The 26,071-nt window shown below is 35.0% G+C and overlaps 1 non-coding gene across 1 annotated transcript; it reads right to left on the bottom strand.

Moving 5' to 3' along the window:
- Window positions 1-10,776: 10,776 nt before the first annotated feature.
- On the bottom strand, window positions 10,777-10,883 carry LOC113758773. The gene has a single exon (XR_003466850.1). It is a non-coding gene; the product is annotated as a small nucleolar RNA R71 (small nucleolar RNA).
- Window positions 10,884-26,071: the final 15,188 nt, after the last annotated feature.

Raw genomic sequence — 26,071 nt, forward strand, 5'->3', positions numbered from 1 at the left:
TGCTTGAAAAAATTACATAAATAGTTTAACTTATCGTGAAATTATTAGACTTGAAAAAGAAAGCAATAATCCGACTGAAAAACGTGGAGCTATAATGCTTTTGCCTTTGAATAAAAGACACGCAAATGAAATGTTATGATTAGTTCATTGATCAATTACCGAACACTGAAAAGAAATACAAATCAAATTTTGTTACCCACCATCCGAATACTAATCAAATGTTGTGATTTTGATTCAAATCTTAACCTTGTCTAGGTTCAGATGTGCTGAAGTTGGGCCAAATTATTTGATATCTAGACAATCGTTTACACAATATTGTTGGATGAATAATCTCCAACATTTCTTTCATGCTTTCATTTTCATCCATCAGTCCTTTTCGGAAAAATGGCCAATTTTGTCCCTAAACTATTTCACTAATGTCAATTTAGACTCTAACTTTTATTTTTGGCCAATTTGGTTTATATATATATATATATATATATATATATGAACTTATTGTGAACAAACTCACCAGATACAACTTTTTTAAAGTTTAATCTTTTTGATATTTTACACGATTTATTTGATTTATTACAGTCCTGTGAGTACCATTTCCAAAATACCCCGATTCAATTGATCAATTAGGACCTGGATTAGTTTTTAAGTGGTAGCGGCATCACAAAGGTCCTTAATTGGAACCACAAAATAAGTTCATGTATCACATTGGCTAAAAATAAAAGTTAAAGACTAACCAATACTAGTGAAAATGTTTAGGAACGAAATTCGCTATTTACCCGTCATTTTCTTGCGCTTTAACTTCATTGGACCTGTAGAAATAGGTAACAGGTAACGTATTTCAAGTCGTTTTCAGCTGGTCCCTTCTGTTTCAATCCACTGAGCAATTAAACTGTTCATCTTTATTAAACGTGAGGCTGAAAACCCTCAGAGACTGCCACGAAGAATCCATACATGAAAAGAGACTGATTCTGTATGCATGCATCTTCTCATGGATGATAACCATCAGAATCATATCAGATACGTTCAGTGAAAACAGGAATTATAGCCAAAGCCAGCGCGAAAATATAGGATTTGGTCCTATTTGTATATTGCAGTGAATGCATACGACATTTGGAAGTTTCACAAACAAGGGAATACGATTCTAATTTTTCTTTTGTTATCCAACATTTTTTTTTGCATGGAAATACAAGCAATTTAAATTTAATCGAGATTCAGCTCATTGGTGCTGGCTTTTATTTCTTGATATGGCCATGACTACATACTCTAATGGCAGCAAATCTAATTTAGATTCAGCTTATTGGCGCTAGTCTCATTCCTGAGGAAATTAAAATTGAGAATAAGTTAATACTAAAATGGTTTGGCTAATAGGTGCTCATTTTTTAAAATTTTTTTCTAGCAATGAAAGGGTGTGATTTAAGAAGTGGGGAGGGTACAGGAAAATTAGGATAAAAGGTGTTCATTAGTCACTTGTTAAGAGCGGCATTAGGTGTTAGGTATTTAGAAAAGTATAGTTAATTCATAAAAGTGTTATAATTCAAGAATGCAATAAATATGAGCGCATATATTTACATGATAAGTTAAATATAATTTAAATATTTTAACGAATGCCCGATAAATACCCATTAAAAGAATCCACACTAAAATATGAGTTTTTCTACTTGATGCCGTGAGCTAGATATACACACAGAAAAAGGAAGATGGGCCCAATCTTCATCTTCAAAATTACCACCAGCCCCCAAATTACAATACTTTCGTAATTAAAATTTACCTTTTTGGCCAAAAAACTAGGATTGTCAATGGGACCGGATCAGCCTGAACTCGGCTCATTCGGCCCGAGAAAAAAACCTGACGTCTGAGTTTGGGTCTAAAAAATTACGTCCGAATTAAATATGAGCTGAGTTTGGGTCTCATTAGATTCAAACCTAATATAGGCCCAGTCCTTTAATTACTTATATATAATGATATATATATATAATATTTATATTTTGATATTATATATAATTATATATTCAAATATATTATTACTAAATACTAAATATATACAAATTATAAAACACAAAAATACATTTGAAAACTCCTCTACTAATTTTCTTGAGAGCCAATATTGATAATGCATAACTAAAATTCTAACTTTTCTTATTGGTTGAGTAAATTTTTATGTTGGCATAATATTGGTTTATTTCCTTTTGGTCTAGAAGCACAAATCATCAAGCATGTTTGGACTTAAATTACAAGGGTATGAAGAAGTTCCAACCTTTGAAGATGTATTGGCTTATGATCGCATGTTTTATTACTATTTTCACGTATTTTGAATGAATTAAATATAAATATTGTTGAAAATTTTTTAATTTATGTACTTTTTAAGAACTATTACTTTATTCATGTTTAATTTTAATGTGTAGTCCTGTGTATGTAAAATTAATTTTACAACTTAATAGTTATAGTTATTATATTAAGAAAAATTGAGGAGTAATAAGTGAATTTTGGCTAAACTTGAATAAGGCTCAAAATCCAAATATTTTGTGAGTTGAGTATGATCTTCACATTTATTAATCCGAAACTCATGTTGAGATATGCCGACTTTTTCTACAGATTTTGCTAGATTATGTTTGATGTCAAAATAATTTAGTTATTAGAAGAATAAGGATTTTTGTTAACCAAAGATCATGTTGGTTTGTTAACAAATATTTTAGCTAAGATTTGCTAGTAGAAGAAGATTATATCTTGTTGAGATTTTTAGGATAATTGTTAGTTGGATATTTTGCTAGTTTGTTTTATGTAATCATTATAAATAGTGAGTTGATGAATGTAAAACATAAGTTCATTTTCCAACTTCAATACAAATTTTTTATAAGTTTTTTTTGACAACATTAAGGTATTGTTTCTTAGTTTATGCCCCAAAAAACCAACAAAGTGGTATCAAGAACCTATATCTTAAGGACTTGAGTCTTTTTTTTTTTTTTTTTTGAGAGTGAGTGCATTGGTGAGAATCCTTTATAAGTTCAAAACCATGACAGGAAAGAACTTTTTGTCAAATATTTCAACTTTTAGTGGTAAAACTTACCAAATTTGGGCCATAAAATTTTGGAACTATTTGGTAGTCAATGATCTACGGGATATGGTAGAAACAAATTTTGTTTCGCCAGTATTTGAAGAGCTAATGGATACACAAATTAGAGACCACAGAGTAGAAGTTAGACAGAGATCCAAGACCATCATTCACATATCAGTTTTTGATGCCATTTTCACAAGGATAATGGTTAATGATTTGATTGAGAATAAATTATTCTCAATTAAAATAAAAAGAAAAAGTTTCACTATGGATTGATCGGATTTTGGCAATTCTAAAGTGGAACATGATGATGAAATCAAGAATTCAGATCCTGAAAAAATTCAGGAGGAGATCATTGATAAGTCAGGAGGTATCAAATTGATTCCTAATATTTATCAAGATTATAATATTACTGTTTTTGAGTCTATAGGTTTTGGCGGTGATGACAAAATGAAGAACCATACAGAATTTCATATTTTCTATACAAGTTCAAATATTGTCGAAAGGTGTTTGACTTTGAACCTATGAGAAAGTTATTTGGAAACATAAAAAAAAAAAGCCATCTTTTATTTGGAGTATGACATGAGAAGACAAAAGAAGTGGTTTGTTGCAAGACTAATATTTAGCTTATATAGAAACCTAAAAGAAGAAGTTCATTGAAAGGCTAATCATCAGTTCCAGAACTTCTTACAAAAGTTTTGTCCAAAACAAGATTGAAAGATTTGAGAAAATAGTTCAAAATCTGTAGAAAAAATGGCAAGGAGGTGTGTTGAGATATGTCAATTTTTTCTACAAATTTTGCTAGATTATGTTTGATATCAAAATAATTTAGTTATTAGAAGAATAAGGATCTTTGTTAACCAAAGATCATGTTGGTTTGTTAACAAATATTTTAGCTAAGATTTGCTAGTAGAAGAAGATTATATCTTGTTGAGATTTTTAGGATAATTATTAGTTGGATATTTTGCTAGTTTGTTTTATGTAATCATTATAAATAGTGAGTTGATGAATGTAGAACATAAGCTCATTTTTCAACTTCACTACAAGTCTCTTATAAGCTTTTTTTGCAACACTAAGAGGCTGCTTGGTTAAAGGGTTTGGGAATTACAGAAAGGAATGAACCCCTTATTTGTTGCTTGGGTTAAGTCTATTGGAATGCAAATTTTGGAATCATTTCTAAAAAATCAGACTTATCCCATTCCCGAGCAAATTGGGAGGTTTTGGACAAAACTCTCAACTTATTCCCTCATACAACATTTATGACGGACTTACCTTCTCTTTCTCTCCATCACACGGCGCACCTTCTGTTTTTCTTCTTCGTCAGATTTCCTATCTCTTCTTCTTCATCATATAGTCTTCATCTCTTATCCAAAATTTCTTGAAAAAAAAAATCTAAAATAGATCTAAATAGGATAGGAATGGGCAAATATCTTCAGCGATAAAGAGGAGTAGATTTCAAGTTAGGGATAGGAATTCGGTAAGAAGCAAGGACCGATTGGACAACGACCAAGAGCAGTGGGTTTCAACTCTCCCTGGACAGCGAATTCTGGAGTTGAAGAGTCTGAACAAGGATCAACTGCATTGAAAATCTCTTCTTGTCTCCGATGTTGCCGCTATCATAGGGAAGATCGATGACTTTAAACTCATCAAATAATCCGTACAGATAATGTCTTGAAATGCCCATGAAGGGAACAGAAACCTTGTCTCCACCGAGAAGGGAGAAGTTCTGATTCCGAGTCCTTGTAATATCACATTTGTTTAAATATAAAAAATTGGTTAAATAGTGCATTAAATACAAAACCTGCCAATTTCCTATAAAGAGCTGATATGTTATGGGCAATTTCTTTTTTTTTTTTTTAACTTTCACATATTTAATTTATGTTAAATACAAAATATACTAGTTTTCCTTTGGGCGCTATTTAATCAATTTTTTCTATAAAGAGCTAGTATGTTTCCCATAAAGAGCTGATACAAAACATACTACAAAACCTGCCAGTTTTCCATGAAGAGCTGGTATGTTATGCTCTATTAAACCAATTTTTCATATTTAAACAAATTTATGAAAATTAAAAGCGTTTTTATTTGGAAGAACGCATTCCTTGGATGCGTTTTCACCCTTTGGGAAGAGACTAAAAAATCGCCACCCTTTGGGAAGTTAGTTTAAAAACTCCCTATTTTTGGAATTTACTCCTTGTTAATGCAGCCACTATATTTATTTTCTGGTATTAATTTTTTTTTATGGTTTATGATTTTCTTATGTTTTATCAAAAAGTTAATAACTATTGTAGTTACAATTATGGAGATGTTAATTTGTCGTATGTGTAATTCTTTTATTTTATAAGAATTGTTATATCAGGGGTAAATTTGAAATTTAATTGCATTTAATTCCGAAACACTCATCAAACTAAGCATCAGGAATTGGAATGATGCTAATTTCAATGTGTGAACCAAGCTATATATTGGAATGAAAAGTTTAATTTCAAAACTAGAGTCTATGATTCTATTTTCATTTCCGATTCCAATCTGTAAAACAAGCAGCCCCTAAGGTGTTGTTTCTCATTGAAGCCCAAAAATATTACAAATTAAATAAGTTGAGTTTGAATTTTTGAAAACCCGGCTCATATGGCCCCATCGACAGCCCTACAAAAAACTAGTCTGGCTCGGTTCTTATTTGGTGCTATGAGAGAACCAAACAGACGACCCCTACTAATATATGTAGCATTTTTTTTAACTTACAGATTTAGAAACTATTTTAAGCTTGTAATCGTATGACCTTTTTTTTTAAACAGCTAAGTGTCTCAGGATCAGTCAGTCAGGCTGACGTGTCAACAAACTAATACACGCAAAATTTCCTTACCAAACTAGTACCATTAGTACAATTCCATAAATGATCACAAGCCAAACTCAATCAAATTACATCCCAACTCTTATAGGAAAACGAAAATACAGAGACTAATATGCACATAACATGGTATTGACTACACTCATTTCCTCACTGTGAGATCATCCACTTAGGAAACAGTACACATTTGCCTGGTTTCATACATAGGTATGCATTTTCTACATATGAGAGAAACATGTTACATGGCCACAATATTCAACATACAGAACCCTTAATAGGTTGCAATATTTTTTTCCTTTTTCCTTAAAAGCAGACAATTATCAACTAGAAATTAGAACCTAGGGAACCAAAAAGGGTGAAATAAAAAGTCGTATTCTTATTCAATCTAACTATTGAACTTCCTTTCTACACTATGAAGTCGTCATTTATACTCTTATAAATTGCATGCATTGAACCAGTAGCACGACTTTAAGCTGTAGCTAGATATCGCTATGCTTTTTGATGGATATACATTTTTTCTTTTTTGTAAATAATGGATATACTTTATAGTAACAAAGGGAGATGGAGTTAATACTTAGGAAGACAGTTGATCTTCAGGTATTCATCTTAAAATTCCATGTAAATTCAGTAATCATCTCTTAGTTTGTGTCTGTATAACACTAGTCTAAATTTTAGTTCGCTTTAACTAATATTTTCCGATGACATTTCACATGCCTGATTTAAGTATTTTTCTAACAAAATGCTACAACCTAAGATAGAAAAGGGCAACCAATTTTAGAATATGTTATCATAGGCTATATAGAAGAAAACAGAGTTTTTGACTAAAATAATCTACTTTTCAAAAAATAATCCCAAAGTAATACTCTTTCAGTTTTTATTCCCTTATTAATCTAGTTATTGCCATGTAGACTCTCCATCAAAGGAAAAAAATAACTTGTAAATCTTTTGTTTATATATTACATAGTTTTTCTTTATTTAGTGCCTTAAGGACATTCTGTAAACAAATTAAAAAAAGAAAGTGGATCCACAATTAGTGTTTTAAAATTGTTGATCACCCTCCAAATTGCAATGATTTTGCCGAAGAACTTTTTTTTTTCTGCCATTATTCCTCCCTAGCTTTGTTCTTGATTATTATATCACAAGTTCCTTTCTTTTTTTCTTGTTACTTGCAATTTTATATATGGTAGTCTCCTAAGTTTGTAAATTTTAAGAAGTTTCAAGATAAATAATAATCATAGTTTAGGTGAACTATAAAAATTCCACTATAAGGGGAAAGAAAATTTGAAAAAAATTCTCCTGCATTTTTTGACTTATATCAAAAGAGAATACATTCCAAAAAAATAGGAGAGAGAAAATATAACTAGGTCAGTGTTAGTATCAAAATTAACACACTATATGAGCCAATCTAATGTGAGAAACACTATATCAAAAGAGAATACATTCCAAAAAAATAGGAGAGAGAAAATATAACTAGGTCAGTGTTAGTATCAAAATTAACACACTATATGAGCCAATCTAATGTGAGAAACACTAATTAACTCAATAATAGATAGAGAAATATTTTTTATTTATCTTTAAAATTGTACATAAGTAGAAAAATTTGAACTATTGAAAAGTTATTAAAAATCTATTGATGTGGATTGTACCTCTTAATATAAGATGGAAATGTGAATACTTTCCATACTCAAAGTCCGCATGGCAACAAGTAGGTTAACAAGGGAATATATTTTGAAAGTGCATTAGTTTGGAAATAGTTTTAAAGAATGAGGTTATTGTGGAAATAAACTCGAAGAAAACAAATAAGAATAGGGAAAGTTAATCTTATCTACTATATTAAGGTGAAGGGTCTAGTATCACTCAAATTGATATGCTCAGTTGTGATAACGGGAACTAGCTACTATCAACAAAATTAACTCTTGACATGAAAAAATTGTAATTGAGCACTAAAATTGGCATATGAAAAATTATCTTGAAGGCCAACTAGAATTGCAGTACTCAATGGATTAAGATAATTGGAACATCTTGTAAATCGAGATTGTTATAATTCCACTTTCACTCGATTTACCGTCAAACCCAACTTGTCAGCATCTCATTTTTCAGTGGCAGCATTATCTAGTACTTGAAAACAATGAAACAATGTAATTACTTTTAGTTGTCTCTAACATTCTTAACAATGTTTTATGTAATTCTTATCATTTCAGAGGTCCAATTCTAAGTCATCAAATCATTTGAACCCAAAATTTTGGTCCATTCAATCCATTATTATATGTAACTGATAAGAGTTTATTTTACGTATTTTTAAGTGCATTTTATTAGTAAATTTTGAGTTGATTATTTAGTTTTATAAATAAAATAAAGAGGTTTTTGGTAAAATTATATATTTTTGGTAAAAGTGGATAATATTGCATTTCTATTGATTTTAATGGAAAAAACTTCATTTTTATGCAGGAATGATGATTCAATCACCAAAGGATGTCAAATGAGGTAAAAAATAGAGATTTGGTGATGAATTCAAGTGGCAACAAGAAGAATGAAGTGAAAAACGTTCAAGTGAGGAAATGCAATACAAGTCAGTTTTGACACTCTTCAGTATTTTGACCATATCTGGAGCTACACTTATCGGATTGAGGTGATCTATATACCATTTTAAAGCTAAGAAAGAGACCTACAATTCGTATGAAGACATCGAAATCCATTTCTACCATCTTCATGGGCAAAACGTTGGAATACAGAAGCTGCATTCTGTGGTCGGAAGTTAAAACAGAGGTTTGAATAGGTGACAGTATTTCGATCATATCTCAGTTTACAAAGCTCCGATTTGGATGATTCTTGAAGCATTGGAAAGCTAACTCAAAGGGCTACAACTTTTGTGTTTTGGATAAAAGCTAGTTTGGCCTTTATCATGGAGAAAATCGCAGTTGAAATAAGGCCAGAGTGAAAACGCGAGTAGACAAAACGCGAGTTTATGCCGCGTTTTGTGTAGGCGCGTTTTATAGCCGAAATTCTGCAATTTGACTTAGCCAATTCTCTTGTGTTCACACCACTTTCCAGCTATAAGATGCAAGGGAATTCGGTGCACATGCTTCAGAAGACAAAAGGGCAAGAAAAGTGGCTTATTTTCAAGTCAAAAATATTGGTTTTTGACTATGCTAACAAAGTGGAGATTTGGGAATCAAAAGTTGGAATTTGACTTGGAAAAATGAGCCTTTGAGTAGTTTTTATGCAGAGACATTGAGGGAGGTCTGGACATCCATTCGTAGCTTAGCTTCTTACAGAAAAACATATTCTCTCTACCTAGGACTTGCAAGGGGCAATTGGGATTTCATCTTGTAATCATCTAAGTTCAAGACAAAGGAGATTTCTGGAAGGCTTCACCATATCTTGGCTAAGACTTTCTTTACTCTGTTTGTATTTGTAATTCATGATGATGTACATTAATGAAGTTATGAGTGTTTTATCATTCATGAGTAGCTAATTTTCTTTATCTAGGGAGTAGATGAAGCTTATGGCCAAATGATATGAAGTGATTGTTATTCATTCTTGTTATGTCTTGTATTAACTTATCTACTTGTGTATGTTGGATTACTTGTTGTTGCTTGATCACCAATAGCAGGTTTATAGTTATTTTTATTCATTGAGAAATGGTAAAAATAATGGAATGACACAAGTAGAACTTGAGTTGTATATTCATGAGAATAGAAATACATTCAAGTGGATGAAATCTGCATTTCATGTGTGAATAAGAACAGATTTAGTATTTACCAAGAGATTAGGACAAACTAATCTGTTTTAACCCATTATTATCATGAGAATGTGATTTTGGTATTTCTGGAAATGAATCCTTGGTTAAACAAGAGCAGTAACAAGTGTTGAATTAATTCATTTTAGATCTTTTGTGTCATAAGTGGAATCTACATCCCTAGATCTTAATATTTAGTGAATTCTACTCCTATTGTGAAATTGCATTTATCTATTTAAGAATTTTTGTAGTTGAATTAAAATCTGAAGTTTCTGCTCAAATTAATTGTGAGTCTAAATAATAGAGTAAATTAGTATCTAATAATTGTTTTAAATTGCTCCTCGTGGGATCGACCCGATACACATCTCGTACTACAATTGCGACCTGTATACTTGCAGTCCAACGGGTGTAAATTCGGAATTAAACTTGCACTTAAAGTAAAAACCCGTCAAGTTTTTGGCGCCGTTGCCGGGGAGCGGCAATATTAGAGCCTAATCATCTTTATTAATTTAGACAGCTTTATTTTTTAGATTATATTTAATCTTATATTGTAATCAGTTTTTTTTACCATTGAAGTTGCATAATATCCCTTATTTCTGTTTGTAGTGTATGCACCGGGAGTCTCGAGAAGTCGCACCTTTCGATTCAGAAATTGAGAGGACACTACGTAGACAAAGGAGGCACACACAACAGCAAGAGGAACAAGAGATTTGGCAACCGATAGAGGAAATTTTGATAGAACTACCATTTGAAGAAGAAATGGCTGAAAATGAAGCAAATAGGCGAGTTCTACGAGATTTTGCTTTACCGGGAACACAAGGATCTCAAACAAGCATAGCAAGGCCTACGGTAAATGCTAACAACTTTGAGATTAAACCATCACTTATCCAAATGGTTCAACAATCTCAATTTGGAGGTAATGCAGTAGAAGATCCTAATACACACTTAGCTACATTCTTGGAAATTTGTGATACAATTAAAATGAATGGAGTTAGTGATGATGCTATAAGGCTAAGATTGTTCCCATTTTCATTGAGAGATAAGGCCAAACTTTGGCTACACTCTCATGCTCCTAATACTTTCACCGGATGGGATGATTTATCAAGAGCATTCTTAAATAAGTATTTTCCACCAGGAAAGACTGCTAAGCTTAGAATGGATATCACTAGTTTTAGTCAATTGGAGGGAGAATCATTATATGAGGCATGGGAAAGGTTTAGAGATTTGCTTCGGAAATGTCCACATCATGGACTGCCGGAATGGTTAATCATACAAACCTTTTATAATGGTTTATCTTTCTCCACTAAAACTATTATTGATGCAGCCGCAGGTGGAGCTTTAATGGGTAAATCACCCCAAGAAGCTCAGAATTTGATAGAAGAAATGGCCGTAAATAACTACCAATGGGCCAATGAAAGAGGTAATACGAGACGTCACGCAGGTATGATAGAAATGGACACTCTCAATATGCTGAGTGCTCAAATGAATGATGTGATGAAATTGCTAAGTAGACAAGGTGGAGTTGGTCCAAGTTCATCTAATGCACACGTAGCTTGTTGCTCTTTCTGTGGAGGTGAACATGATATTAATGAGTGTGTTGATTCTGAGCAGGTACAATTTGTCAATAATTACAACCGAAATGCTCCAAATAATCCCTACTCGAATACTTACAATCCGGGGTGGAGAAATCATCCAAACTTTGGATGGAAAGATCAAGGCAATCAACAAAGGCCAACCAATCCGCCGGGATTTCAACCAAGGCAACCACAGGCTGAAACTAAACCAAGTTGGGAGATCGCGGTGGAAAAACTTGCTAAGGTGACTTCGGATAGATTCGAGCGAGTTGAGGGGCGGTTGGACCAATTAGCTGGGATGTACAGAAACTTGGAGGTTCAAATTGGTCAAATTGCCAATGTGATCAACAATAGAAACCCTGGTGAATTACCAAGTAAAACCGAAGTGAATCCGAGAGAGCATGTCAATGCAATCATTCTTAGAAGCGGTAAAAAGATTGAGGGATTCGATTTTGAAAATTCAGGTGGTGAAAAAGACAAGAAGCAAGCAATTGAAGGGGAGCAAGAAAGTCAAAATGATCATGTTATCATTGATATTGATGCACTTCATCCCAAATTAAATTCTAATGTGATACCTTTTCCTCACAGATTGAAGAAAGATGGACATGATCGGGAGTTTGAAAAGTTCTTCAAAATGTTTAAACAATTGCACATTAACATTCCTTTCATTGATGCTATAACACAGATTCCCTCTTATGCACGTTTCTTGAAAGACATCATGTCAAAGAAGAGGAAAATTGTAGATAATGAGATGATAGCATTAACGGAAGAGTGTAGTGCATTGATTAAGAATAAACTCCCTCCTAAATTGAAAGATCCGGGAAGTTTTTCTATTCCTTGCACTATTGGTCAATTGCATTTTTCTAATGCTTTATGTGATTTAGGTGCAAGTGTGTCACTTATGCCGTTATCGGTTGCCCGGAGATTGGGACTTCAAGAGCTAAAAGCTACCAATATTACATTGCAATTGGCGGATCGGTCAATCACACGTCCCATGGGTATTTTGGAAAATGTGCTCATAAAGGTAAGACAATCTATAATACCTGTGGATTTTGTTGTCTTAGATATTGAAGAAGATGTGAGAATGCCAATTATTCTAGGACGACCGTTTTTAGCCACTGCACGAACTATAATTGATGTAGAAAAAGGTAAGCTTATATTACGGGTTAATGGTGAGGAATTGGAATTCAATTTGGATAATAAAGAAGGGAATATAGAGCCTACTGCTCTTGTTTCTAATATGCCATATGATGAAAAGGTTAACCAAGAAAGGACCGAAGAAGTTAAATTTATAAATGTCCTTGGTACTAACTTTCATGGTGTAGGAACAAAGGAGGAGAAGATAAGGATGGAAGTTGGCTTAATAAATTCTCCATTCCATGAAGAAAATGGTGAAAAGTTGAGCCAATTCAGAAAAGACAAGCAAAATCCACTCCAAGGTGAAGTTGAGCCTCTCTATGACAAGTCTAATATTCCTCCTTGGCATTTGAGGAAATTGGACTATGAAGATCAATGCATGGTTCACCACATGGTGGATTGGCTCGGGAGTTTCGACCCATGGGGAGAAAATCTCTCTCTAATGCTCTAAAGTGATTCAACTTTTTCAGTCGAGCCAACGACTATAAACAAAAGCGCTAATTGGGAGGCAACCCAATATTTAGGTTATATTTGTTAACTTGGTGTGATTTTGTGGTTTGAATCAATGTTTTACCTAAATTGTTGTTTTTGTAATGTAGGGTTGGCAATTGAAGGCAAGGATGACCAATTGAGTACAAAAAAGGTGAACTTTGATCAAACAACTCAACCCCTCGATTTGCGTTAAAGGTGTTTTTGATTCATTATAAAGGGGTAAAATGCATGTTTTTAATGTTTTACATTTGTTCCAGTCATTAAAATTGGCAAACAAATGATCTATGATGCATTTTGAGTCATTGGGGTACTTCTTGTAATTTTTCAAAAGTTGAAATTCTGCTAAAAATCGAAGCAGAAAACGCGTTTTACAAGAAAACGCGACTATAAGTCGCGTTTCTCAGAACCGCGTTTTCAATTCTGCACCTGCAGAAAAGAAAACACGCCTTCAAAACGCGACCTAAAGTCGCGTTTTAACGGAAGTCGCGTTTTCAAGCCTGGATCAAGACTCAAAAACGCGACTTCAGAAACGCGACTCGAAGTCGCGTTTTCCATCACAGTCGCGTTTTCAGTCCTGCAAGATGTGTGCATGAAACGCGACTTCAAAAACGCGAGTTGAAGGCGCGTTTTTAGTCGCGTTTTCTGTGTCTGAATATAGCCTTCAGAAACGCGATTTCAGCTTCATTTTCTTCCCTTTTCCATTTTTCCAGCCGCGTTTTTCCCTCTTCCTTCTACCCAACTCACAAATCTTCATTTATACTCCATAATCTTGCTAGAAATCATCACCCCAACACCTTTTGAGCTTCATACAACCTTTTTAACCGATTAAAATCAAAGAAAAACACCTAAAATCAGGTTTTTGAGGGATTGAAGGTTAGGGTTCTTAAACTCTAATTTCTTCAATTGGAGGTCAATTGGAGGTTGTTTCATAGGGCTTTTTGCATTTTTAGCATCACCAAACATCCTTCTACGTGATTGAGGTAAGTTTCTTCATCAAATCTTTTGATTTTAGAAGTTCATATTTTTTATCCTGAGCTATCTGACATCTTTTAATTTCGAAAATTTGATGAGGTTCATGGCTATTTTTGATTTTATTCATGATTATTATGATTGTTTAAGCATGTTTAAATGTTTAAATGTAGCAATTTATTGGTTTTCAAGTACTTTAAAATTCACAATTGCTATATTTAGATGAAATTGGAAAAAGGAACTAGGATGTTTTTTAGCCATTGGTGATGTTAAATTATGGTTAAAAATGGTAATTTGATGATGTTTAAACATGTGCATTGTGTATAGTGAGTAATTTGGTTGATTTGGTGAGTTAATTGGCTTAATTTTTGCCTAAGCATGATTATAACTAAAAGCATATTATTATTGAAATTCTCAATAGTTATAATCATAATTGTTGCTAATTTCACTGATTGGGTTATAATTATTGCATATCTTGTTTCAATTGGTGATTTTGAGTAATTTTTGGGCATAAATTTTGGTTCTGCTTATTTGGTCTTATATATTAGTTATTGGACGTGTTATCACTTGAAGGAATAAATGGGAGATTATTTGGATATTCATGGCTAAATTTTTAATTGTGTCCAATTACATGTGGTTAATTGCAATATTTTCTAATAGGTACTATGCCAAGGGGAAGACGTGTGATAACCTCGTCCTCTAGCAGTGAGGAGAGGGAGGAAAATGAACAAATGGAAGTATCTGAAGAGGAGAGTTCACCTTCTCCTCCGCCAGCCAGTCGTCAACCTGGTGAGGGCACTTCTCGTGGAGCGGGAATGTCCGTATTTGACAGTACTCGGTTCAACACTCGCAGGAATCAGGAGTGGCATGAGGCGCGTGCTAATTTGGAATTTTTGTTTGAGATGCACGTTAGTCCACCAGTTGAGATGATGTACAACATCTCAGAGGCTTTTGCTCAGCTAGGATGGGCTCCGATTCTCACCCTTCCAAACCATTACTACCCAGACTTGGTGCGCGAGTTTTACGCCAACATTGAAAGTAAGGCGCGCCATAGTGGAGAAATAGTTGAGTCCTGGGTGCGTGGAAGACGAATCACCTTGTCACGGCAAGATTTGGCTGCTATTTTGGGGTGTATGGATGACGGACGTCCAGTAGACTTGAAGAAGGAGTTTGTTCCCCCGAATAGGAGGTGGGATCCTTCATTGGCCATGGCTAGGTTTGGTCTCGAGTACCAACCTTTTCGCTCTACCAGAAAGGAGACCATATTGGCGAATGTATTCGAACCTCGTCATCGTCTTATCATTTACATGATGGCTCACAATGTCATCCCAAAGAAGACGGGGCACACGGAGGTCCGCAAGAGCGATATCTACTTCTTGGATTACATGTTCCATAACCGGACATCTCCATATGCTCGGATTTCATTGCCTAACATCATCATCAGCCACATTAGGTCTACGGCGAGGCGTAAGACAACTTCCTTCAAACTTTCATTTCCTCGTCTACTGACTTTAATCTTCCCCCGTTTTGAAGTTCCGTTGGAAGGCATGCGGCGGGAGTATGTTCCACCACGTGCTGAGATGACTATCACTACTCTTCGCCGCCTTGGTATTGGCACGGGAGACATTCCACGCCCTGTTCAGGAGCGGAGACAAAAGGCTAGACATGGTCGCGATGGAGCTGGACCATCTACTGCAGCACCACCTCCTCCTCCGCCACAAACCAACTGGCAGCGGCTCTTTGGTCGTTTAGATGACATCGATCATCGCTTAGCCAGAATGGATACTCGCCTGGACCGAATTGAAGATCATTTAGGCACACACCCACCTCCCATCAATGATGATGAAGATGACGATGAAGAGGATGATTGAGGCTGTCCTTTGGCTGGCTTTTCTTTTGTTTGCTTGTTTGCTTGTTATTTTTATCTTTTGTTTGAAAAAATGTTAACTTACATTCCTTATTTTGAATATTGGAACTTGTGGCAGTAACTAGTAGATCGTTGACTGTAGATGGTTGCGCGGTCGATGACTCATGATTCAAGGCTTCACTGGACCGCAGTCATCTCACTTGGGGAGTCACTTATTCCTTTCTTTTCTTTCTTTTCATTTTTTCCCTACACATTGAGGACAATGTGTAATTTAAGTGTGGGGGGGAGAAATATGTGTGATACTTGTGGTTTTAGTTGTGTTTGATATAATTCTTGTGCTTAAATGGTGTTTCTTGTGGTTGCTGGCAGGGAGTTTTAGTCCACTTTTAAGGGGAGACTCTGTCAAAATTTTTCCAAAACCTTAAATAAAATTTTGTCACTTATCCTTTTAAAATAAATATATGCGGTTTTGATACTTCTTTTCTCATGAAATTTGGAAATGATTTTTATGTGATTATAATTTTTACATCTATAGGAAAGTATATCTAGTAAAGTGGAGAAAATTATGCCTACATTTTGTATATTTGATGAAAATTCTTCTTTTTATCTAATTTTATAAGATAAGAAATTAATATGGTTAATAAGTGTCATACTCTTCTCATGATTACTCTTAGAGGGAATTTTATTATATATATATATATATTGAAAAAAAAAGGGGTTATTCTACTCCAATGATTCTCATACCGAGTAACCGGGGGTTGGCATCTACAAATGTCGACATTCGCGTAAAAAGGTACTTGAATTAAGAGTATGCAAAGCAACTTGAGTATGTGAAATGTTGAGTAACCGGGGATCTGCATCTAAAAATGTTGATCTTCGCGTCAAAAGGCATTTTTCACAACTTAAGTAATATTTAACCCTTAAAATATAAATAAAAAATAAAAAATAAATAAATAAATTAAAAATCCCTCTTTAAGAAAAATAAGAAGTTGATCATGAGATTAGTTAGCATCTTTATTGACTATAGGAGTTGCTTGCTTGCGAAATTGGATAAAAATAAGAAGTTGAGTTGAATTGGTAAAATTATGGTATACTTGGCTCTTCTTTGCTTGATATTATGAGTACTTGAACTTAATGGAAAGATCACATAAGGGTTATTTACCTTGATTCAAGGAAATGGAGTTGAAATACTACATATGTTTATTTTCAATTTTTTTGGATCATTGATGGTTAGAATTTTATATTGCTTGAGGACAAGCAATGATTCAAGTGTGGGGGTATTTGATAAGAGTTTATTTTACGTATTTTTAAGTGCATTTTATTAGTTAATTTTGAGTTGATTATTTAGTTTTATAAATAAAATAAAGAGGTTTTTGGTAAAATTATATATTTTTGGTAAAAGTGGATAATATTGCATTTCTATTGATTTTAATGGTAAAAACTTCATTTTTATGCAGGAATGATGATTCAATCACCAAAGGATGTCAAATGAGGTAAAAATAGAGATTTGGTGATGAATTCAAGTGGCAACAAGAAGAATGAAGTGAAAAACGTTCAAGTGAGGAAATGCAATACAAGTCAGTTTTGACACTCTTCAGTATTTTGACCATATCTAGAGCTACACTTATCGGATTGAGGTGATCTTTATACCATTTTAAAGCTAAGAAAGAGACCTGCAATTCGTATGAAGACATCGAAATCCATTTCTGCCATCTTCATGGGCAAAACGTTGGAATACAGAAGCTGCATTCTGTGGTCGGAAGTTAAAACAGAGGTTTGAACAGGTGACAGTATTTCGATCATATCTCAGGCTACAAAGCTCCGATTTGGATGATTCTTGAAGCATTGGAAAGCTAACACAAAGGGCTACAACTTTTGTGTTTTGCACAAAAGCTAGTTTGGCCTTTATCAATGAGAAAATTGCAGTTGAAATAAGGCCAGAGTGAAAACGCGAGTATACAAAACGCGAGTTATGCCGCGTTTTGTGTAGGCGCGTTTTATAGCCGAAATTCTGCAATTTGACTCAGCCAATTCTCTTGTGTTCACACCACTTTCCAGCTATAAGATGCAAGGGAATTCGGTGCACATGCTTCAGAAGACAAAAGGGCAAGAAAAGTGGCTTATTTTCAAGTCAAAAATATTGGTTATTGACAATTATAACAAAGTTAGATTTTGGGAATCAAAAGTTGGAATTTGACTTGGAAAAATAAGCCTTTGAGTAGTTTTTATGCAGAGACATTGAGGGAGGTCTGGACAGCCATTCGTAGCTTAGCTTCTTACAGAAAAACATATTCTCTCTAGCTAGGTACTTGCAAGGGACAATTGAGGTTTCATCTTGTAATCATCTAAGTTCAAGACAAGGAGATTTTTGGAAGGCTTCACCATATCTTGGCTAAGACTTTCTTTACTCTTTTTGTATTTGTAAATTCATGATGATTTGCATTAATGAAGTTATGAGTGTTTCATCATTCATGAGTAGCTAATTTCCTTTATCTAGGGAGTAGATGAAGCTTATGGCCAAATGATATGAAGTGATTGTGATTTATGCTTGTTATGTCTTGTATTAACTTATCTACTTGTGTATGTTGGATTACTTGTTGTTGCTTGATCACCAATAGCAGGTTTATAGTTGTTTTTACTCATTGAGAAATGGTAAAAATAATGGAATGACATAAGTAGAGCTTGAGTAGTATATTCATGAGAATAGAAATACATTCAAGTGGATGAAATCTGCATTTCATGTGTGAATAAGAACAGATTTAGTATTTACCAAGAGATTAGGAAAAACTAATCTGTTTTAACCCATTATTATCATGAGAATGTGATTTTGGTATTTCTGGAAATGAATCCTTGGTTAAACAAGAGCAGTAACAAGTGTTGAATTAATTCATTTTAGATCTTTTGTGTTATAAGTGGAATCTACATCCCTAGATCTTAATATTTAGTGAATTCTACTCCTATTGTGAAATTGCATTTATCTATTTAAGAATTTTTGTAGTTGAATTAAAATCTGAAGTTTCTGCTCAAATTAATTGTGAGTCTAAATAATAGAGTAAATTAGTATCTAATAATTGTTTTAAATTGCTCCTCGTGGGATCGACCCGATACACATCTCGTACTACAATTGCGACCTGTATACTTGCAGTCCAACGGGTGTAAATTCGGAATTAAACTTGCACTTAAAGTAAAAACCCGTCAATAACCATTACAGCCATAATCATCCATCAAAAAGTACTAAACGAACACAACATAAACATAAGCATTATATCTACATATCCATTGTTGAACACCACAAACACTAGAAACACATGAAATAGTCAAACAAAATGCAAATGACCCTATGTGATCCTAAATGGTGAACTAGGTGGATCCAGGTGTCCTTCGAGAAAGCTGATATTGGGAGAGGTCCTCCTCTTCAGTTTCTTCATCATCTTCAGCAGCTTCTTCAACTGGTGCCTTGCCTTTATCTGATGTGGAAGGGCCATGAGGAGTCACGGGAGTTGATGAGCTCGGGTCTGGAATTGATGAACTTGGATCAGTGGGGCGTGGCTCTTTGCCATGGGAAACTTCCTCAACCACAGGTGGGGGAAAAAGAAGGTTCTTTTTGTCTAGGTAGGCTGTTTGTTGCTCAGAGGACATGGTGAGCATTAGACCATGTTCCAGAAGAAGAACATGCTGTTTGAGTTCACGAAGGAGCTCAATCACTTCATCATTGGAGGAGGAAGATGCCTTAGTGGCAGACTTCCTGGGATGAATGGGAGTGAGTGCAACAGATGAAGGAGTGTGTAGTGGATCATGTGCAGCCTTAGACCTAGGTTCACTAGATGATGCCCCCTTATAAGCCCATAGATTATCCTTAAAGACAAGATTTTTCCTTTCAAAATATCCTTTGGTAAAGGCATAAGAAGATGCTTCTTTGGGACAAACACCTAGAATTGGTACTTTGTAAAACTCAAAAATCTTTTGAAGAAATTTTCCATAAGATAATTTTCTGCGAGAATCAGTGGCATAGCGAAGTAAAAACTTGCACATGACAAAACCAAAATCAATACGAATCTTTTCTCGAAAACAGTAAAAGAGATACAACTCCATTTTGTTTGCATCTGTTCTATGGCCATCAGTAGGCACAAGCAGGTTTGAAATGATTGAAAAGGCAATTAGATTCACAGGGGCAAGATCATTCAGTTTAGCATCAGCAGGGGCAGAAAAACTTCTTTTAAAATAAGTCAACATCTTAGCCCCATCAAAATGATTATCAGCAGTAGGATGCTCTTCATAGGAAAAGAAATTTGCAATTTTACTCTTGCATCCAGGTTCAATAGTAGTTTTTAAAATATCATTCACAATTTCAGAATCAAAGACTAAGTCTACCCCATTAACCCTGGACATAATCTCAGTTTGATCAGTGCCTTTCCTAAGATTGGTAAAGAATTGAAACAGCATTTCAGGATAATAGACATTAGGCATAGAAATGAGATGTGACCATTTCTGGAAAGCAAACAGACTCAGAATGGATTCTAAACCTATTTGGCGAAATTCAGAAGAATTTACGGTGCGTTGAGGGATGACACATTTCTGGGATATCCAGGAGTGTTTGTCTTTTGCAGCATCATCAAAGAATGTAGGGACTGTGGTTGATTTTGGAGGCGGTTGAGATGAGGTTCCCTGTCCAGATTCAGGCTGAGGGGTGGGTTGTGGTGTAGGCTGTGACATTTGACCCTTTACAGCTCCCCTCTTGACGCGTTTGGATGATCGTTTGACCGTAGGAACATCATCATCCTCATCCCTGAGTGGATGCTTGCGTCCGACAGTGACCTTCCCTCCTCTTAGATTCACCATTGTGCGAAATGTGTGGAATGAAGGATGCAAATGATGCACACAGTAGTATGGAAGTGAATCACACAGAAATTTTGGGACAAAAAGGCCTTGAAGAAGATTGGACAGAGCGGTTATGAGAAAATAGGGTTTTGAGGGAAATTTGGGAATTTGCGAAATGTTATGCGATTCGGTGAAATGATCAGGAGAAACGAATCGCAATCGATCAGGAAAAGTTTTGGTTGAGTCAATTTGGGAATGAGAGCTTCAGAATGGTACGAATTTGAGAGTGAGAAACGAGAGAGTTTTCGTCCGAGAGGAAATAGAAGAAGAAGAGTTTGAAGCAAATGAGGAAGAAAGTTACTTTAAAAAGTGAACCGTTGCACTGTCGGACGGCCGAACAAAGTCGTGCGTCCGACAGCTTCGTCCGAACAGGTGTTTTCTGGAAAAATAGCTGAAGAACATTATCGGACGTCCGTTCATCTTCTTTCGGACGTCCGAAGGCTTTGAAAAATTTTAAGATGATTTTTCGATTATCCCTAATTTTGATCTTAGATGAATGAACTGATCTAATGGCAAAGCTTTAGTAAAAATATCAGCAAATTGATCTTTAGAACAAACATAATTTACACATACTTCACCTTTTCGAACAAGATCGCGAATAAAGTGGTGCTTTATATCTATATGTTTTGTTCTAGAATGTTGAATTGGATTTTTGGTCAAATTGATAGCACTTGTATTATCACAGAATATAGGCATGCAGTCATATGACAATCCAAAATCATTCAAGGTATGCTTCATCCATAAAAGTTGAGCACAACATGCACTAGCGGCAATATATTCCGCTTCGGTTGTAGACAAAGAGATTGCATTTTGTTTCTTGCTAAACCAAGAGACTAAGCAATTACCAAGAAAGTGACAAGTTCCACTAGTACTCTTTCTATCCACACGACAACCTCCAAAATCAGCATCCGAATATCCATATAGTGCAAACTCACTAGATCTAGCATACCAAAGACCATAGTCTAATGTACCTTTCAAATACCTAAAAATCCTTTTAACAGCATTCAAATGTGATTCTTTTGGACAAGATTGAAATCTAGCACACAAGCAAACAACAAACATAATATCGGGTCTACTTGCGGTTAAATAAAGTAAGCTTCCAATCATACCTCTATAGTGCTTTTCATCCACATGTTTACCTTCTTCATCTTTGTCAAGTTTTGTTGAAGTGCACATTGGAGTTCCAACTTGCTTTGAGTCCTCCATGCCAAATCTTTTCAGCAATTCCTCAGTGTATTTTGCTTGATTTATGAAAATGCCCTCTATGGCTTGATGTATTTGAAGTCCAAGGAAGAAATTTAATTCTCCCATCATACTCATTTCAAATTCACTTTGCATAATGGTGGAAAAATCCTTGCATAGATACTCATTAGTAGCACCAAAAATAATATCATCTACATATATTTGCACAATAAGGAGTTCATTTAGCACTTGCTTAGTAAACAGTGTGGTGTCCACAACTCCTCTTTTGAAATTATTTTCAATCAAGAAACCACTCAATCTTTCATACCAAGCTCTTGGAGCTTGTTTTAGCCCATACAATGTTTTTGAGAGTTTAAACACATGATTTGGAAATTTTGAATTTTCAAAATCGGGGGGTTGATCCACATATACTTCTTGATCAATAAAACCGTTTAAGAAGGCACTTTTAACATCCATTTGAAACAGTTTAAAACCTTTGAAGCAAGCAAAAGCAAGAAGCATTCTAATTGATTCTAATCTAGCTACGGGAGCAAATGTTTCATCAAAATCAATTCCTTCTTCTTGAGCATACCCTTTTGCAACTAATCTAGCTTTATTTCTTACAACTACACCTTTATCATCCAACTTATTTCTAAATACCCACTTAGTGCCAATGATAGGGTGATTTTGAGGTCTATCAACTAGTGTCCAAACCTCATTTCTTTCAAATTGATTGAGTTCCTCTTGCATTGCCAAAATCCAGTTTTCATCCTTTAAGGCATCATTGATATTTTTAGGTTCAAAAAGAGAAACTAAAGCAAAATTGTCTATCAATTTCTTAGATGAGGAACGAGTGTTTACCTTCTCGGATGGATCACCAATTATAAGTTCTTTTGGATGATTTTGGCTAAATTTCCAAGCCTTGGGAAGATCTTTGAATGAATCATCATTTTTGTCCTCATCTTCCCTTTCTTGATCTTCATGAGCTTCATTCTCCATTTCCTTTGCTTCCGGTTTAGAGTTTCCTCCATCTCCAATTTTTAGCTTTTCCATTCCTTCACGAACACCTACATCATCATCCTCACACGAACTTTTGGAATTATCATCATTAGTTTCATCAAATGTTATGTGTATGGCTTCTTCTATCACAAGAGTCCTTCTATTAAAGACTCTATATCCTCTTTTGTTCTCACAATATCCCAAAAATATTCCTTCATCAGATTTTTTCTCAAACTTACCAAGATGTTCCTTTAAATTTAAAATAAAACATTTACAACCAAAGACTTTGAAATATCCAACCGTAGGTTTCTTATCAAAAATCAGTTCATAAGATGTTTTATTCAAAATGGGTCTCAAAAGGATTCTATTCATCACATAACATGCAGTGTTTACCGCTTCAGCCCAAAGGTATTTTGGCAAACTACATTCACTTAACATAGTTCTAACAGCCTCTTATAGTGTCCTATTTTTCCTTTCTACAACACCATTTTGTTGTGGAGTTCTTGCAATTGAAAACTCATGTGTTATGCCATTATGATCACAAAATTCTGAAAAACCACAATACTTGAATTCCCTTCCATTATCACTTCTAATCCTAACAATTTTTAAACCAAGCAGATTTTGCACTTTAGCAAACAATGAAGTGAAATTCTTGAAGGCATCATCGTTATGAGCAAGAAATATCACCCAAGTATATCTAGAATAATCATCCACAATCACAAAGCAGTATTTCTTACCTCCCAAGCTAGTGATTTGAGTAGGACCAAATAAGTCAAGATGCAAGAGTTCTAAAGGTTTAGAAGTTGATACACACTTCTTTGGTTTAAAAGAAACTTTTGTTTGCTTTCCAAATTGACATGCATCACAAATTTTATCCTTTTCAAAACTGATTTTTGGCAAGCCTCTAACCAGCTCCTTTTCGAAATTTCCTTTAGTAAATCCATGTTAAAATGACAAAGTCTCCTATGCCACAACCAAGGATCTTCATTTGAAGCTTTAAGACATTTGAAGCTAGATGAATCAATTTTATCAAGAACCACAATATATATGTCGTTAAACCTCTTACCTTTGAACACAACATTATATTTGGAATCAAGCACAATGCATTCATGCTTTTTAAACAACACATTCAAGTCTTTATCACACAATTGACTAACACTAAGCAAGTTATAACCTAAGTTATCAACTAAGAGCACATTATGAACAAAAGTTTCACCATCCTTACCAACATCACCTATTCCACTTGTCTTAGCTTTCACATCATCACCAAATGTCACATTTCCACTTGATTTTGATTTTAGCTTTATGGACAAGGAAGGATCACCGGTCATATGCCTTGAACAGCCACTGTCAATGAACCATTTTGACTTGTTTGAGCCTTTTCCCTGAAAAGAGAGAGTGTTTGGTACCCTTTAACTTTTGGGTCCTCAAAAGTTAGCATTGTGCCTAACTACCCACATGCATTTCCCTCCTTTGTTCAGATTTCTTTTAACATAACAATCTCCTTTCAAATGCCCTCTTTGACAACAAAAACTACACAAAATAGAAGAGTCTCTAGCATGTAATGGTTTGATAAATCTCAATGCACTCCTTCTATATGTTGTGAAACCATATGCATTTTTGTTGTGAGCAAATGTTCTTTCATGAGCAGTAAGAAAGGTTGATGACATGTTCTTTTTGAGATAATCTTGCTTTCTAACTCTTAAGATCTCATCCAAATTGTCCATCCTTTTATTCAAATCACCATGTCTTTTCTTTAGCATTTCACAAACATTTGTCTTTCTATCAAGTTCATTTTGAACATCACATCCGGCTCTTACAAGACACTCATTGTCAGTCTTTAGTTGTTTATTTTGGTGAAAAAGTTTTGCATTTTCTTGAATGAGAAACACAACTTTCTGTTTTAGCTGCTTGTTTTTATCATAAGATTCCTTTAAGGCATTATGCAATTTTTCAACAAAGGATTTAAGATCATCATCATCACTATCAGATTGAGAGTGAATGGAAGTTACCTCATTATCTCCAATAGCCATGAAGGCCATTTGAGCTGATTCTTCTTCTTCTTCAACTTCGCCTTCGGAGTTGCATTCATTCCATGTAATCTGGAAGTTGTTGAACCTTGGCTTTCGATCAGCTTTTCCATCTTTCTTTTTCTTTAGAGAGCATTCGTTTGCGTAGTGTCCAGGCTGTCCACACTCGTAGCATTTGTCCAATTGTTTCTTGTTGAATTCTTGTTTTCCTTTGTACCTTGCATTTGAAGGCTGATTCTGGAATTGATTGCTAGGTCCTCCCTGTGACGACCCCACTTCTCCCAAGGGCGAACCCAAGGGTATCGGCGGGCCGCCTGCCTAGCTCGCGCCAGGACTCAAAACTTAAAGCAATAAAACTAGATAAATCGAAAGAGCACTATATACAATAGATATACAATCCCAAAAGTTACATTTACATCCTCAAAAGTCTCGAGTCAAACCACTCCAATACACTATAACCACAACCAGCAGAAGATAGACCCTAAGAAGGGTCCTTATACAAACCACCAAAACTAAAACAAACATCCTAACTGTTTAACTAATACAAGCCAATCTATCTATACTAGTGTACGAGCCAAAAGTCCCCGCGTCGGCCCCTGCTAAGGAAAACAAATGGAACGGGGTAAGCTATATGCTTAGTAAGTAAACAGGGGCGAAAGCATAAATTTCACGTAACAACAGTTACACAGTAAGAGTAAAGCAAAAGCAGAAAAGTAACATCACATAATAAGGATACAGGTGGCTCCAAAGCCAATTTATATGCCATGCGTGATCTCCTGCCGACACTCCGTCGACCACACTCAATGGTCCGTAGAACTTCACTTGTACACCCACCGACACCTTATCACCCTCACTGGCCAGTCACCTCACAAACTTGCCCGGGCGAACGAAATCACAAACTTGAGCTTGAGTCACAAGCTCGGGTCACAAACTTGGTCACCTTCTCGGTGAACCGGATTCACAAAATTGGTTCATAACATGAACCTACAAACTTGGTGACCTCAGACTAAGTTGGACTGACTTCGACCAAGCCCTAACCGGCTCGAATAGTCCAAACAGGTCTTAGATCGGGCCCACGAACTCACAAACTTTGCAAACTTCACAAACTTTACTCGAAAGTCGCCCCGAGCCACAAGCTCAAGGGTTTTGGTTCCAAAAGGTTCATATACATATGCCAAGTACAATTATACATTCAAATTAGGGTTTAGGTCGAGTGCGATAAAGTACACCCTCGCCTAAGTACCCTTTTCACACATCTCAAACACATAGCAAAGAAAACACACCAAACTGGCCTGAATACTTACTCAAAATGG

The sequence above is a fragment of the Coffea eugenioides genome, unplaced genomic scaffold, assembly GCF_003713205.1.
Source record: "Coffea eugenioides isolate CCC68of unplaced genomic scaffold, Ceug_1.0 ScVebR1_69;HRSCAF=345, whole genome shotgun sequence".
NCBI lineage: Eukaryota > Viridiplantae > Streptophyta > Magnoliopsida > Gentianales > Rubiaceae > Coffea > Coffea eugenioides.